The sequence below is a fragment of the Rutidosis leptorrhynchoides genome, chromosome 6 (assembly GCF_046630445.1).
Source record: "Rutidosis leptorrhynchoides isolate AG116_Rl617_1_P2 chromosome 6, CSIRO_AGI_Rlap_v1, whole genome shotgun sequence".
Taxonomy (NCBI): Eukaryota; Viridiplantae; Streptophyta; class Magnoliopsida; order Asterales; family Asteraceae; genus Rutidosis; species Rutidosis leptorrhynchoides.
Window position 1 is genome coordinate 243284769 of NC_092338.1, and position 16105 is coordinate 243300873.

Genomic DNA, 16105 nt, shown 5'->3' on the forward strand with positions numbered 1-16105 from the left:
AGGTAACTATACCTTGGAGGTTATCCTTAGTAAAGTACTAGGTTTATTAGTAAGTTGATATTTAATCCTAACCCTCGTTATCAGTTTAGGTAACTGAATAACAACGTGCCGTGTTGAGTGAACACTGATCAAAAACGGAAGGAGTCCATCGGGTCAAGTTGACAAAACATTAAAGTAAACTAACAACTATTTCATCATACTAATGAGATAATACCATTCTAAACATTATACAACATTACAGTTAATACACTTATAGTAAAATAGATAAAAACCTAATAGATTCCTAAACAGTTTATATGACTTAATCCTAGGACAACAATCAAACAAGAACATGCAATAGGTTTGAGTCACATAGTTAAGGCACCAGCTAGATCTTAATGGCTCCTAAGAGGTCTATTTGGAACAACCAATAGGCATACTAGGTCATTCATGTCTCAATTCCTACGTTCCGTGTCCTAGAAGCGCATTAGATACCTCTCGGGAACTCCGGCCATACCGAGTTCATAGAATCTTCAGGTACAGTATAACTAGGGTTCTTAATCCTATGAAGTAGCTAAGTTCATATAGGTGGATAATTCCTTATCAAAACCTAGATTGGTCAATCCTTAAGATGCTAGCATACAAATCTATCAGGGTTACAGATTCAATATAACAATAGTAACTGTACTAATTTAACATAATTATGCTAACCCAAACTTCTATCATGGCAACATACGGATTAATTAAGCTAACATGGCAATATCGGAACACATTATTAAACATATATGATAACAATACATGTTCAAAAGGCTGAATAAATCTGCCCGAGATCACAGGGATTCGCCAGGATATCCTCCAGAAAATAAAAGCTAAGTTAGCTACTACTAAAAACTAACTAAAATGCTTGAAAATATAAATTGAAGTACCAATTGAGTGTGTGTAAAAATGAGCCCAAAAGTTCCTTTAAATAGGAAACTTTTTTACTGGCATATAGCCTGCAGGCCGTATGCCAGGGTAAGCCGTTTGTGGTGAACGGTTGATGGCAGACCGTATCTTATTGTGGCAAGCTGTATGGTAGGTTGGACGGCAAGTTGTTTTAAATCTCGAGGTACTTCAACTCTATATGATACATTTTACAAACATTGCATTCGTTTTTAAAAGACAAACTTTCATTACATCGAAAGTTGACAGCATGCATACCATTTCATAATATATCAAACTATCAATGACTTAATAATAATCTTGATGAACTCAATGACTCGAATGCAACGTCTTTTGAAATATGTCATTAATGACTCCAAGTAATATCTCTAAAATGAGAAAATGCACAGCGGAAGATTTATTTCATACCTGAGAATAAACATGCTTTAAAGTGTCAACCAAAAGGTTGGTGAGTTCATTAGTTTATCGTAAACAATAAAATTCATCATTTTAATAGACCACAAGATTTAAATACAGTACACCTATCTCGTGTATGAAAACATATTTCATAATGCTTATCAGAGTAGTTTCGTATCATTTTCTCCCCCGTAGGTTGCCTCGCGATTTTTAATAATCGTGAAAATATTTAGTGCACAAAAACTAATACACATAACCTGTGTATAAAAGTCATTCATACGAACTACAAACACCTGGTAATCGACCTTAACAAAATGCATCTAGAATATCCCCTGCAAACCGGCACTCCGCACAGTCATGCAAAAAGCATACAATCAGGCCATTCTTTTAAATATGATGGTTGTGTACACCTCACAAACATATCATATCTTTTAAAGCTGGCGGTTGTATACCTATTTCGAAGTACTAAAGCAGTTCAAATTCTCTAACTGGGGCTTGTTAGTGCCCACAGTGAGTAGTCCACAGTTAGTAATTCAATAAATCATATGTGGTTTAATATATAATATTCAAATTAGTTAATACGTCTCGTGAACCATTGTATATATGTCTCAGACTCGATCACAACTCAAAGTATATATATTATTTTAGAATCAACCTCAACCCTGTATAGCTAACTCAAGCATTACTGCTTATAGAGTGTCTATAGTATTCCAAATAATATATATAGATGCGTCGATATGATATGTCAAAACATTGTATACGTGTCCTGATATTTAAATGCGTAAATAACAGTATTTAAATGACGATAAATAAAGTGCGTAAAATAAATAAGAGAAATTAAATGACGATAAATAAAATTGCGAGAATTAAAATTGCGATAATTAAATGTAATAAGGAATTAACATATAACTACGAACAATTAGCTAGGATTTTGTTAGCGTGGTTTCTTAACAAATTTCTCATAGTTAATTTGTTTGTTTCTATCAAATTTTATTTTATCCAATGTTTTCTTCATTATGCTACTTGTTGGATTCTGATAGGTCAAAATCCAAATATGAAATTGAATGAAAATAATTATTCTGCGGTGAATGGATACGTATATATGTGGATGTAAGTAGGATAGTAAATGACTGTTGAATCTGATTCAAAGAATGTACAGTGTAACTTATTAATGTGAAATCTAAATATTCCTCGGGTATTACCTACCCGTTAAAATATTTTCACCATTAACAGTTTGTACGAAAGAATTTTTAATTACAATCTTTATGAAAATATATATATATATATATTTTCTTCAGATGTAATATAGATTTAATGAGTTAATATGATATTAATCTCATTTGATTTTTCGGTTGGAACAAGAATATATAATCTCTAAAACATTAGAGATTACATAATTACCATGTCGAACAAAGATAATGGATGTAGAATGATACGTAAAACGATGATTATACTCGAGGTACATAATGAGATGTTGAGGCGTGTGATGCTGAAACTTGGGTTGTTGGTGGTACTGGTATTGATGTTGGTGGTACTGTTGGTGCTGGTGATGTTGCTGAAACTGGTACGTTTTGCACTATATTTTCCAAGGCTACAACTCGGCCACGAAGCTCGTTGACTTATTACTCTGCAATGATTGTCGGTAGGAACGAGCGAATGAATAAGGTTTAGAATTTTGGATATCATATAATCATTGCGTGATACTCTGGAAATGAGGGTAAATATGGTGTTTTAGACAGGTTCACCAGTAAGTGCTTCAGTTTCTTCACCAAGAGGTGAATTCGGTTGGTGGAAAGGATCGCCTTCTTCGTGTCTCCATTGATTAAGTCGACTATGAACCCATCAGATGAATTGGGGATGGCTGACTGGTTGGTTCATTCTGGTGACACTGCTTTCAGAGCTCGAGTGAAACTCCATATCAGAATAGCTGTCAGAATCTAAGGAATTTGAACTAGTTGCGAGTAAAGGGTTTTCGATATGAAATGATTTTCCGGCCATCGGATGGTATTCTAATTACATAGAATATCTATATATATAAAACAAAAGATTTCGTGGATTACGGAGGAATTCACGGAATATGTTAGGCAAAGTTTACAGTAATAGATACGCTAAGATATGACTTAACAGATACACTAAGATATGAATTAGCAGATACGCTAAGATATGAATTTTGTCTATACACTATTCATGCAATTAATGCAGTAACATGTGTCTAGACTAAGAATGATAAGTAGGTAATTTCTTAAGGATGATAAGAAGGTAATTTTAGGCATGAAATGATAAGCAAAACTTTTGACATGCAGACACGGTCGAAGACCAGACTCACTAATGCATCGAAACAACTATCAGTTAGACACACTAATGCAAGACCTGGTTCGCTAAGACCACCACTCTGATACCACCTATAATGACCCGTACTAATCCATATGGATGAATACATTACATTTGGTTACATCGCGAGGTACTTGACCTCTATATGATACATTTTACAAACCTTGCATTCGTTTTTATTAGACAAACTTTCATTTCATCGAAAATTGACGGCATGCGTACCATTTCATAATATATCCAACTATAATTGACTTAATTATAATTTTGATGAACTCGACAACTCGAATGCAACGTATTTTGAAATATGTCATTAATGACTCCAAGTAATATCTCTAATATGGGCAAATGCACAGCGGAAGATTTCTTTCATACCTGAGAATAAACAAGCTTTCAAGTGTCAACCAAAAGGTTGGTGAGTTCATAGGTTTATCGTAAACAATAAAATTCATCATATTAATAGACCACAAGATTTAAATACAATACACCTATCTCGTGTACAAAACCATATTTCGTAATGCTTAGCATAGTAGGTTCGTATCCTTTTCTCCCCCGTAGGTTGCCTCGCGATTTTTAATATCTTTCATAAACATAATCTCATATCAGGCATTTCGCACGGCATGGAGATAAAAGTCATTCATACGAACTACAAACACCTGGTAATCGACCTTAACAAAATGCATCTAGAATATCCCCCGCATACCGGCATTCCGCACGGTCATGCAAAAAGCATACAATCAGGCCACTCTTTTAAATATGATGGTTGTGTACACCTCACAAACAGATCATATATTTTAAAGCTGGCGGTTGTATACCTATTTCAAAGTACTAAAGTAGTTCAAATTCTCTGACTGGGGCTGGTTAGTGCCCATAGATCTATCTTTAGGATTCGCGTCAATTAGGATCTCAGTTTCCTAATTCTTAGATTACCAGACTAAAAGGGGTGAAATCCGGTGTACTCACAATAACTCATTCGTAGAATGTTTTTAAGTACTTGTGTCTATTTCATCAAACATTTATAAAAGCATTTCATGTATTTGCAGTTCAAAAACTTATTTCAAAAGCATTTAATAAAGCAGTTGTAAAAACAGCGCATGTATTCTCAGTCCCAAAAATGTAAAGAGTAAAAGGGAATCAAATGAACTCACGATACGATATTTTGTAGTAAAAATATGCATACGATGAAACTGAACAATGCAGGGTTGGCCACTGATTCACAAACCTATATCATTTGTATTTATATTAACACACATAATCGAAATTGAATAAATATATATATTATTTTTAATAATATACTTGTTAAATTATTTGTTATATAGATATAGATATATTTAATTTATATATTTAATTTAACTAGTATTTATCTTTCATAATAATAATTTATATTAGGGTTTATATATGATAAAATATATATGTATATATTAATTGATATATTTTATATATAGCTTAGTTACTATCTTGTTAATAATAAAATTATAGTGATATGTGATATTAATATTCTTGCAATGTATTCTTGTATAAAAATATCTATTTGTAGTAATACTAATAATAATAACTATGAATACAAAAATTTTACTACTAGTGATAAAAATGATAATAAGTTTAATTATTATTATACTAATAATCATATTATCAATAATAATGATTTTATTACTAAAACTTTTGTTGATAATAACAATAATAATACTAATAATTTATATAATGATACTAATAATAATATTTATGATGATAATTTGTATTATGTTCATAATAATGATAATAATAATAATAATAATAATCATAATTATAATAACAATAATACATATGTTAATATTAGTAATAATAATAACAATATTACTATATAATGATAATAATATTAGTCAAAATAACAATTTTAACAACAATAATTAACACTAGCAATATTAATCACGATTCTAATAATAATAATAATAATAATAATAATAATAATAATAATAATAATAATAATAATAATAATAATTATTATTATTATTATTATTATAATAATAATAATAATAATAATAATAATAATAATAATAATAATAATAATAATAATAATAATAATAATAATAATAATAATAATAATAATAATAATAATAATAATAATAATAATAAAAATGGTAATAAACTACCTTAGGAATTCCTTTTAAAAAAAATGCACCAAGCTGGGATCGAACCCGAGACCTCTCGTACATACACAAACACCTTAACCATGCTTCCATTCATTTATTTTCTGATATAAACCAAATTAAATTTAAATATAACCCGTATGATTATTACTCCATTTTCTTTATCATCTTCAAGATTAATTAAACCAGAGATCGAATCCAAGCATAAACAAATCAATTGATGTTTTTAAAATACTTAACCAAACCAGAATTAATTTGATTGTGTTTGGACTTAATAAAAAAATAAAATAAAAATGTTGTAACATCCTGTTTGAAGTCGATGATGAACTTCAAAATTGATTCAATAAACTAGACAGTTTTAGCTTTCGATAACAACATGAAATATATCAAAAATCCTTCCTAGAAACTTTCTGTAACTTCAATTGAACCTAAAACATCCAATTAAATTCAAATTTTGCCAAGAACACGATGTTTGACTTTTTCAATTTGATACTTTGACTTCGAAATTGGAATTCAATATAGAAAATTAGAATTTCAAACTTTGCAGATAGTTTTAAAACATGATTTCGAACCTACCTGCATTAATACATTTTGAAGAACGATTTAAATTCGCAGTTTTTGACAAAAAGTTGAAGGTACAGAGGTTTCAAGCTTATTTTCTGTATTTTCGTTTTTATTTCTTCCAATGCAGTAAGGGAGAGTGGTATTTAGGGATGGTAATCGAATAATTGGAACAGCAACATGATTTGATCGAGCCTTGGTTTCTTTTAATAGTTTAGTCGTCATACAGAATAAATCAGAGGAAGGAACGTACGAAAAAAAATAAAATAAAGCAGACGTCAACTTGCAACTGATTTTGGAATGGTTCTTGATAAAGGATTCGATTAGCAGACAGAATTAATAGTACAGATAGCGATTTAAAACAGATTCAGTTCCTAGTTTCGTGAATTAATCATAAATAGATATTAATAAAAAAGAATTTTATTAATTTTAAATAATAATAATTATAATTATATTAATAATAATAATCTAAATAAAATTATTACTGATTTTCTAAAATTATATCTGTATAACTGCGTATATGTATGATATATATATATTTGTATATATTTATCTCTATATATGTATATCTATTATATTTATATATTTATTTATTATTATTTTTTATAGATTATAATTAATATTATTAATAAATATATCTATAATAATAATACTCTTAATAATAATAATAATAATACAAATTTATAATGATATAATAGAAATAATTATATTACTAATGATATTGACCATAAATGTATAGCAATAATACAATAATAATAATATAACAATTTATATACTAATTTCATATCTATATGATATATATTTATTACTAATACTAATATTGATATTATTATTTAATGTAATAATAATATTACTAATACAACTATACTTTAAACTTGAAATAACATATTTTAAGTATATATTATTTATACATTTTAATATATTATTATATCCCTACAATTACCAATTATGAATAGAATTCATTTATATATATACTACTATATATACAATTATGTTTTAAGTATTAAGTAGATAATTATATAAATTATATATATTGAAACAAATAATATCTGATTATAACATTTAATTACTTTGTTAACATTGATAAATTATGTATATTCAATCTACTCTCTATATTTAAAATAATAAATTTTAGTCATTTTAAGTTATCGTTCATAATAACTAAATTACATACTAGTACATTAATATATTTAGTTTATTATATATAATTGTTTACATATATGATTATTTATACATATATTTCTATTTACAATTAAAGGTTCGTGAATTAAATATTTAAAAGTAGTTCAAAACTTTTGAGATTCAACATTACAGACTTTGCTTATCGTGTCGAAACCATATAAAGATTAAGTTTAAATTTGGTCGAAAATTTTTGGTTCGTCACAATGCAGATCAGGGAAATGTTGACCAAGATGACAGTTTAGGCTAGGGAAAGGTAATTATGTTTATGTTAAATCTATGATTAGAACGGTGTAGATCTGGTTGGATGAGCCAATTACACAGACCTACTTGTCTCTAGACTCTCGGAGTTCTCTTTGAGCAGTGAAAAGTATGTCACTTGGTTGTATAATTGAAAGGTAACTATATCTTGGAGGTTATCCTTAGTAAAGCACTAGGTTTATTAGTAAGTTGATATTTAATCCTAACCCTCGTTATCAGTTTGAGTAACTGAATAACAATGTGTGCCGTGTTGAGTGAACACTGATCAAAAACGGAAGGAGTCCGTCGGGTCAACTTGACAAAACATTAATGTAAACTAACAACCATTTCATCATACTAATGAGATAATACCATTCTAAACATTATACAACATTACAGTTAATACACTGATAGTAAAACAGATAGAAACCTAATAGATTCCTAAATAGTTTATATGACTTAATTCTAGGACAACAATCAAACAAGAACATGCAATTGGTTTGAGTAACATAGTTAAGGCACTAATGGCTGCTAAGAGGTATCTTTGGAACAATCAATAGGCATACTAGGTCATTCATGTTCTAATTCCTACGTTCCGTGTCCTAAAAGTGTGATGACCCGGGAAATTCCGACCAAATTTAAACTTGAATTTTATATGGTTTCGACATGATAAGCAAAGTCTGTAAAGTTGAGTCTCAAAAAGTTTGAACTATTTCATGTATACATTTAACCCTTGACTATTCCCGACGATTCACGAACATTGATTTGTAAATAAATATTTATATATATATTATATGAGTATAATTATAAGAACATATATAAAATTTTGATTTAATAAAGTATACTTTAATTAATTAAAATTTATGTTGTTAAAATAAATATGTATATATATATATATATATATAAATATTATTATGAATCAACATAAAATTTCTATCAAATATATATAAAATATATAAATATTAACCCTTCAATAAATGACGCTGTATAATAATATTACACAAGTGATAAATAGTATTATAGTTAATTGCAAGTTTGAAATATATTTGTCATGTTAATATTATTATTAATACTCTCAATATAATTACTAATATTAGTATTATTAATATTAGTATCGGTATGTTATTATTTTTAATATAATATATTGATGTAAAAATTAATGTATTTAATATTAATATAGGTAATAATAATATTATTATAATATATAATATATAGATATAAAAATTCAAAGCATGTAAGTTTGTTATATCTTTATCATTACTAGTATCATTATTAGACATTATTATTATTACCATTACCATTAAGGATTATTATTATTATTATTATTATTATTATTATTATTATTATTATTATTATTATTATTATTATTATTATTATTATTATTATTATTATTATTATTATTATTATTATTATTATTATATATAGTATTATTATTATTATTATTAACAATATTAGTATTATTATTATTATTATTATTATTATTAATATGAGTATTAATTATAAACTTTAATTAAAAAAAGATTTGTAAAGACAGATAATTACGCGTATTGGGTATACATCTCTATCAGTTCTATTTTTTTTTACTTGTCTCCTGTTCTACTCGTGATTTAGTGCCGACACACCTCTTCTCTTCCCTCTATAAATCAATTAGTATATGTTTGAGAGCAATCATTCGACTTTTGATTATCTAATACACCTACTGCAGTCTAATGAATAAGCAAATAAGAACAGCAGGTTAGTTTACTGTCTTCCATACTCAATCTTCACCTGTTTTGGTCTATCGATCGATTTAGAATGTTCTAGCTCGAATTAATTGAAAATTCGAGTTCCTTATATCCCGTTTAAACTACCTCTGTACTTTAATTTGATTGAGATTCATATTATGATCTCAATCATACAAGTCAAACCTTTATACTACTCGGTCAATAAATCAATTCGAAAAATCTGTGTTGTTATAGGTGTATAGAAAGATTGAAGAGTGTCACTAGATGGATTTAGATCAAGTTTCATGAAGAAATCGATTCGTGAAAATCCTTCATAGCTCAAATTCGTGTTTAGGGTTCTTCACCTTCATCAAAAAATACCACTGCTGCCTTTGTGTCAATTAATTGCTACTCGTTATCGTTTTGGTGCTGCAACTTCGAAGATTTGATGATGTACGATTATGATTTTATGTGATTGTGATGTTGGTGAATTAAATGAAGATAATTCCAAGTTAATAAAGGTTGGCGATGATTTTGATAAAGAAGAAGATAGACAGAAATATAGTTTAAAAAATACAAATTGCTGTTTGAATTAAAACAAAGAATATAATGGTGCAGTGGTTTGGTGTTGTGTGGGTTTTACGAGAGGTCTTGAGTTCGAATCTAGGCTCCTACGTTTTATTTTGTTCTCCTTTTTCCTGATCGACTAACAGCAGAAGCTAAAGGATTGCATGTTGGGCTTTCTTTAAACGATATATGGATTAGCAACGCTTCTAGTTGGGCCGAGAGATTTAATAACGAGGATAATATGTAACAACCCGTCCTTATCCATCTGGACGAAGTCATCAACATTTGGTCCCATTGCGATGATCGACTCCAAGTAATGTCCTTAAATTGAGCAAATGCACAGCGGAAGACTTAATTCGTACCTGAGAATAAACATGCTTTAAAGTGTCAACCAAAAGGTTGGTGAGTTCATAGGTTTATCATAACAATCATTTCAATATCTTAATAGACAACAAGATTTCCGTTTATAAATATATGTACACTCGCAAGTGTATAAAAGTATTCTATAAGTTGTAGGCACCCGGTAACAAGCCTTAACGTTCATGTTTTACCCTCTGAAGTACACCAGATCAGGTGTGTTTAAAATAACCTCGAAGTACTAAAGCATCCCATAGTCAGGATGGAGTTTGTCAGACCCAATAGATATATCTTTAGGATTCGCGCCTACCGTACATAGACAAGTAGTTTAATGTTACCAAGCTAAGGGTATATTTCTGGTTTAAACCCACATAGAATTAGTTTTAGTACTTGTGCCTATTTCGTAAAACATTTATAAAACAGTGCATGTATTCTCAGCCCAAAAATATATATAAAAAGTGAATAATGAAACTCACCATACTATATTTTGTAGTAAAAATACATAGGACGCCATTGAACAAGTATAGGGTTGGCCTCGGATTCACGAACCTATATTCCATTATGTATATTAACACACATAATGGTAATCGAACAAATTTATATATGTATCATTTTAGAACTCATAGGTTTCATTAAAATATTAATATAGTTATATCATATGTATTAGGTTTATTTTTGTAAAATTATATTTGTTTTTAAATAATAGTTATAATAATACTAAAATATTGATAATAATAATAATAATGTTAAAAATATTAATAAAGATATTGTTAAGTCTAATAGTAATAATAATAGTACTAATAATAATAATAATTATAATTCTAAAGATGATAATTTTTATAAGAATGATAATTTTTAATAAAAATACTTTTTGTTAATAATAATAATTTTGAAAATGATAATTTAATGGTAATACTTGATAATAATAATAATATTAATAATAAATATAATAATAATAATGAAATAATAATAATAATAATAATAATAATAATAATAATAATAATAATAATAATAATAATAATAATAATAATAATAATAATAATAATAATAATAATAATAATAATAATAATAATAATAATAATAATAATAATAATAAGGGTATTAGTAATAACTACCTCAAAGGAGTAGCCTTTAAAAAAAATGCTCAAGTCCGGGTTTAAACCTGCGACGTCTCGTTCTCTAACTATACACCCAACCATTTATCTGTTGGTTACTTTCTGAAACAACTTAAATACTAAATTTTTCTAACCCTTTTCTGTAATCTTTTTCTTTCCTCCTAAAATTAACCAACTGATATCCACTATAATCATAACAACAATCGTCATCATCCTCTTGTATTATTTTCGATTCATCAACTATATAATCTGATCATTATCATCTTATATTACTGTTACTAGTTTTTCAACTTCATCCGTCACCATCATTCTATTTTCGTTTTATGATTATCAAATTATGCTCACCATTATTATCATGTCATCTTGTCCACATAAATCATCAAATCTACGCGTTACCACATCTTTTTCTATGATTCGGTCCACTAATTACATTTAAGCCTAGTTAATAATCTTCCGTCCCAACATAGTTTAATCGACCAAACATAGTTCAATCAATCCCGAAGTATCAAATTAAGGTGGTCCATCTCTTAATTAAAAATCCCGAAATAATTGAAAATACATCTAATTGATATGATTTGTGAGGTTTCATCCTAGTCATACTTTATCCAAGGAACACAATTTACGTCCCTTTAGTGGCTCCCTTGGTTGGTCACAATGATAACTAGTTCCATTAGTTTCTTTTAAAAATCCATAATATAACCCTACTTAATTAAAGATGTGACCTGTAGCCTAATTCTATCGATATACCACTGCATCATCATCTTCCTAATTCGTTTAGCAGCAGATACAATGGAGTCTTGGCCCAATTGGACAGCCCGAAGTATAAGCCCAATAAAAAAAACAAATCACGGCCCAAGGGAAAAACATAAAAGATCTGATTCAGTTTATTTAAATGGGGCGACAAAATAATAAACTGCAAACATGCTTTCTTGGATACCCCATCTATCATCAATTACCTTGTCGCTCATCTATCTTAATTTTGTATAATATTTAAAGGTAAAAAAAAACAGCATGGTAGCAGTCAAAACAAGTTGCAGATTGATGATTTGTGGTTGTGGCAGTTGGCTTACGAACAGAAGGAGAACAACCTAAGGCCGATGCAGGTTTGGTGGTGATTTGAATGGATCTTAAACAGAAAATATGTGAATGGTGATGGTTGTTTATGATACAGCAAACAGGAATACATGGAAATGGCGGTGATGTTTATAGCGAGTTCAAAAAGAAAAAGGAAACGAAAAATAATAGAAGAGAAGGAGAGAGATGAATGTTAGTGACGGTGGTTCATCGAAGTGGTGGAGGTACGGTTTTGTGGTGAGGATGGAGGAGAACCGAGGGTTGTGATGGGTGGTCTCCGGTGGTAGTCTTAGGTGTGGTTCACGAAAAGAATAACAAGAAATAAATATGGTGATCGATTGATGGGTGTTTGGTTTCTCGAAGTAACAGAAAACAAAACGGTTTCTTGATGATGATGATAGCAGTTCAAGGCCACGGTTGGAAGTGGTGAACCGATGGTTGTGAGGAGAAGAAGGGTGGTTTCGGTTGAGGGTGAAGCTCACTATATGAATATGTATCATATATAAATGGATTTTATCTATATCATTTATTTATTTTTATTTTTTTTTAATAATGGAATGATCATATGATGTATGCGTTGGCCATATATCACGAGAATAATAGAGGAGTAGGTGAAGAACTATTAGTCTGATTGTGATACAATTGTTCATATGCGTAATTTTTTTTTTCTTTATATTATAGGATTTATAAATCTATTAATAATTAATTAATAATAATGACTAATAATAATGATAATAATAATTATATAGATAATAGTATTATTAATGGTAATAAAAATCTAATATTCTATCGAGAGTTTGGTTTAAAAATTAGTCGAAATTTTCCGGGTCGTGACAGTACCCACCCGTTAAAGAAATTTCGTCCCAAAATTTGAGTGAAGTCATCATGGCTAACAATAAAAATGTCTCCATGGCGAATATGAGGTGAATATGGAGTTTTATCATTATTGAGTAATATAGTTAAAACGATTCGGTCATGTGAAGCGTACGAGTGAAGCTATCATAAAAGAGTGATAAGTTTCGTCTTAACTTTTGACGTAGTCATGATTGATTTCCGGAATTCAAGGAATTTAAAGAAATCTTCTAATCTTAATGAAAATGTAATCGCAGGATTTACTAGCAAACTGTCGGAATTATGGAAGAACTGAATTATCAAGGAAATATTTCCGTGATATACTTAGAGATTAAGTAGATTGAAAGAGTCGTGTAACATGGCACATGATGAGGGCAAGATCTGTGAACCATCATCCCATTCCATTTAGAAATTTAGCATGACTTACTGTAATATAACCACGTTGGCCCGGCGTCATTATATTATACTAACTCATGCTTCAATTCCCAACACTTTTCCAAAAATTCATTCATAATTAATACTTAGATTTTACTGAAGTTTCCAATATAATGGAATACTGAAAACACGAAGAGGTGGATAATTTCGGACAGGAATATTTATGAAAATATCCTCAAAAATATCGAAGATATTTATGATGATATTTTGGAATTTCTAAGATCGAAGGTTGATGAAGAAAAATTTTCCGCAAGATTTTAATATAACTTTGGAGCAAGATATTCTCTAAAGATTTCATCGGATCCAGAATTACCTGGATTCTCTGAATATAAGGTTTAGTCCTTGTAATTGTTCTTTGTTTCCTTCATGGTGTGCTCAATCCGATTTTCAGTACCAAATTTTCTATCGAGCGTTCCTAACACTTCCTTCTCTATCATCAACTTTTGGCCATTAAGACCATCTACAACATGCGGCTTCGTCAGCATTTTCAAGGTTAACGGATCTGGGTCATCGGTTATCAAACCGAGGTGGTTTCAAGAGAATTGTGTTTTTATATGATTAAACGCTGATGATAGTATGGTGGAATATAAAAGGTTCCTCATTAACAATAAAGAGTACGCATATATATCAAGGTTATAATAAGGTTGTTTCGGATGAAAAGTCGGAGTTGACTTGCTGAAGCTGTGACAAAATTGGCTACTTTGGAAAGGGATTGAAAAGTGATTTTCGGTAGTAACATCGCCAAAGGAGCTAGCGCAGATACATGTTAAACGTTTATTCAGTTTCCGAGGGTTTTTCCGATGCATAACTATACGCATAAACCTTTTCTTCTGGAGATGGAGTGCGGCTGGTTCATCCTCTCGATCGAGGTGTTTTCAAGAACCATGGAAGATTTGAACATAGATTCGAATCGTCAAGATTCAAATGAGGTTTAAGATGAAATCAAGTGGCAAACTTGAAGAATTGTTTAGTTTCATATGTTATAATCAATATTTTAATTCATTTTAATTGTCCAAAGTTAGCAGTCCAATAGTCCAATAGTCCAATGCATTCATATATAATTTAATATATAATATTCGAATTAATTCAATACGTATCGTGACCCGTGTACCGGTCTCAATATTGATCACAACTCAAACTATATATATATTTTGGAATCAACCTCAACCCTGTATAACCAACTCCAACATTCACATATAGAGTGTCTATGATTGTTCCAAAATATATATATATAGATGGGTCGATATGATAGGTCGAAACCTTGTATACGTGTCCCATTATTTAAAGTGCGTAAAAGTAAATAACAGAAATTAAATGACGATAAATAAAATTGCGAGAATGTAAATTGCGAGAAATAAAATGTAACCAGTTAGCTAGGAACAGTTAGCTAGGAACAGTTAGCGTGAATTCTTAACAAAATTTCAATTAGTTAGTTCGTTTGTTTCTAACAAATTTTACTTTGTCCGATGTTTTCTTCATTATGCCACTTGTTGGATTTTGATAGGTCAAAATCCAAATATGAAACTGAACGAAAATGGATTTTGTGGTGAATGGATACGTATATCTATGGATACAAGTAGGATAGTGACTGACTGTTGAATCAGAGTCGAAGAATGTACCGTGTAACTGATTAATGTGAAATCTAAATATTCCTCGGGTATTACCTACCCGTTAAAATATTTTCACCATTAACAGTTTGTACGAAAGAATTTTTAATTACAATCCTTATGAAAATATACATACATATATATTTTCTTTAGATGTAATCATGGATTTAATGAGTTAATAAGATATTAAACTCATTTGGTTTATCATTATTACTAGATTACATAATCTCTAGAACTTTAGGAATTACATAATTGCCATGTTGAGGGGAGATAATCGATGTAGAACGATATGTAGAACGAAGATAAAGTAGATAGAACGATACATAGAACGATGATTATGCTCAAGGTACAGAATGAGATATTGACGCATGGATTGTTGATGTACTGGTGCTGTTACTGATGGTACTGTTGGTGCCGGTAATGTTGTTGAAGCTGGTAAATTTTGCACCATATTCTCCCAATTGATTACTCGAGCGTGAAGTTCATTGGCTCCTTCTATTATTCCGGGATGATTGTCGGTCGGAACGAGCGGATGAATAAGGTTCAGAATTGTGGATAGAATGTAATCGTGTCAAACAACTCTGGAACTAAGGCTGAAAATGGTGTTTCGGATCGATTTACCGGTAAGTGCTTCAGGTTCTTCG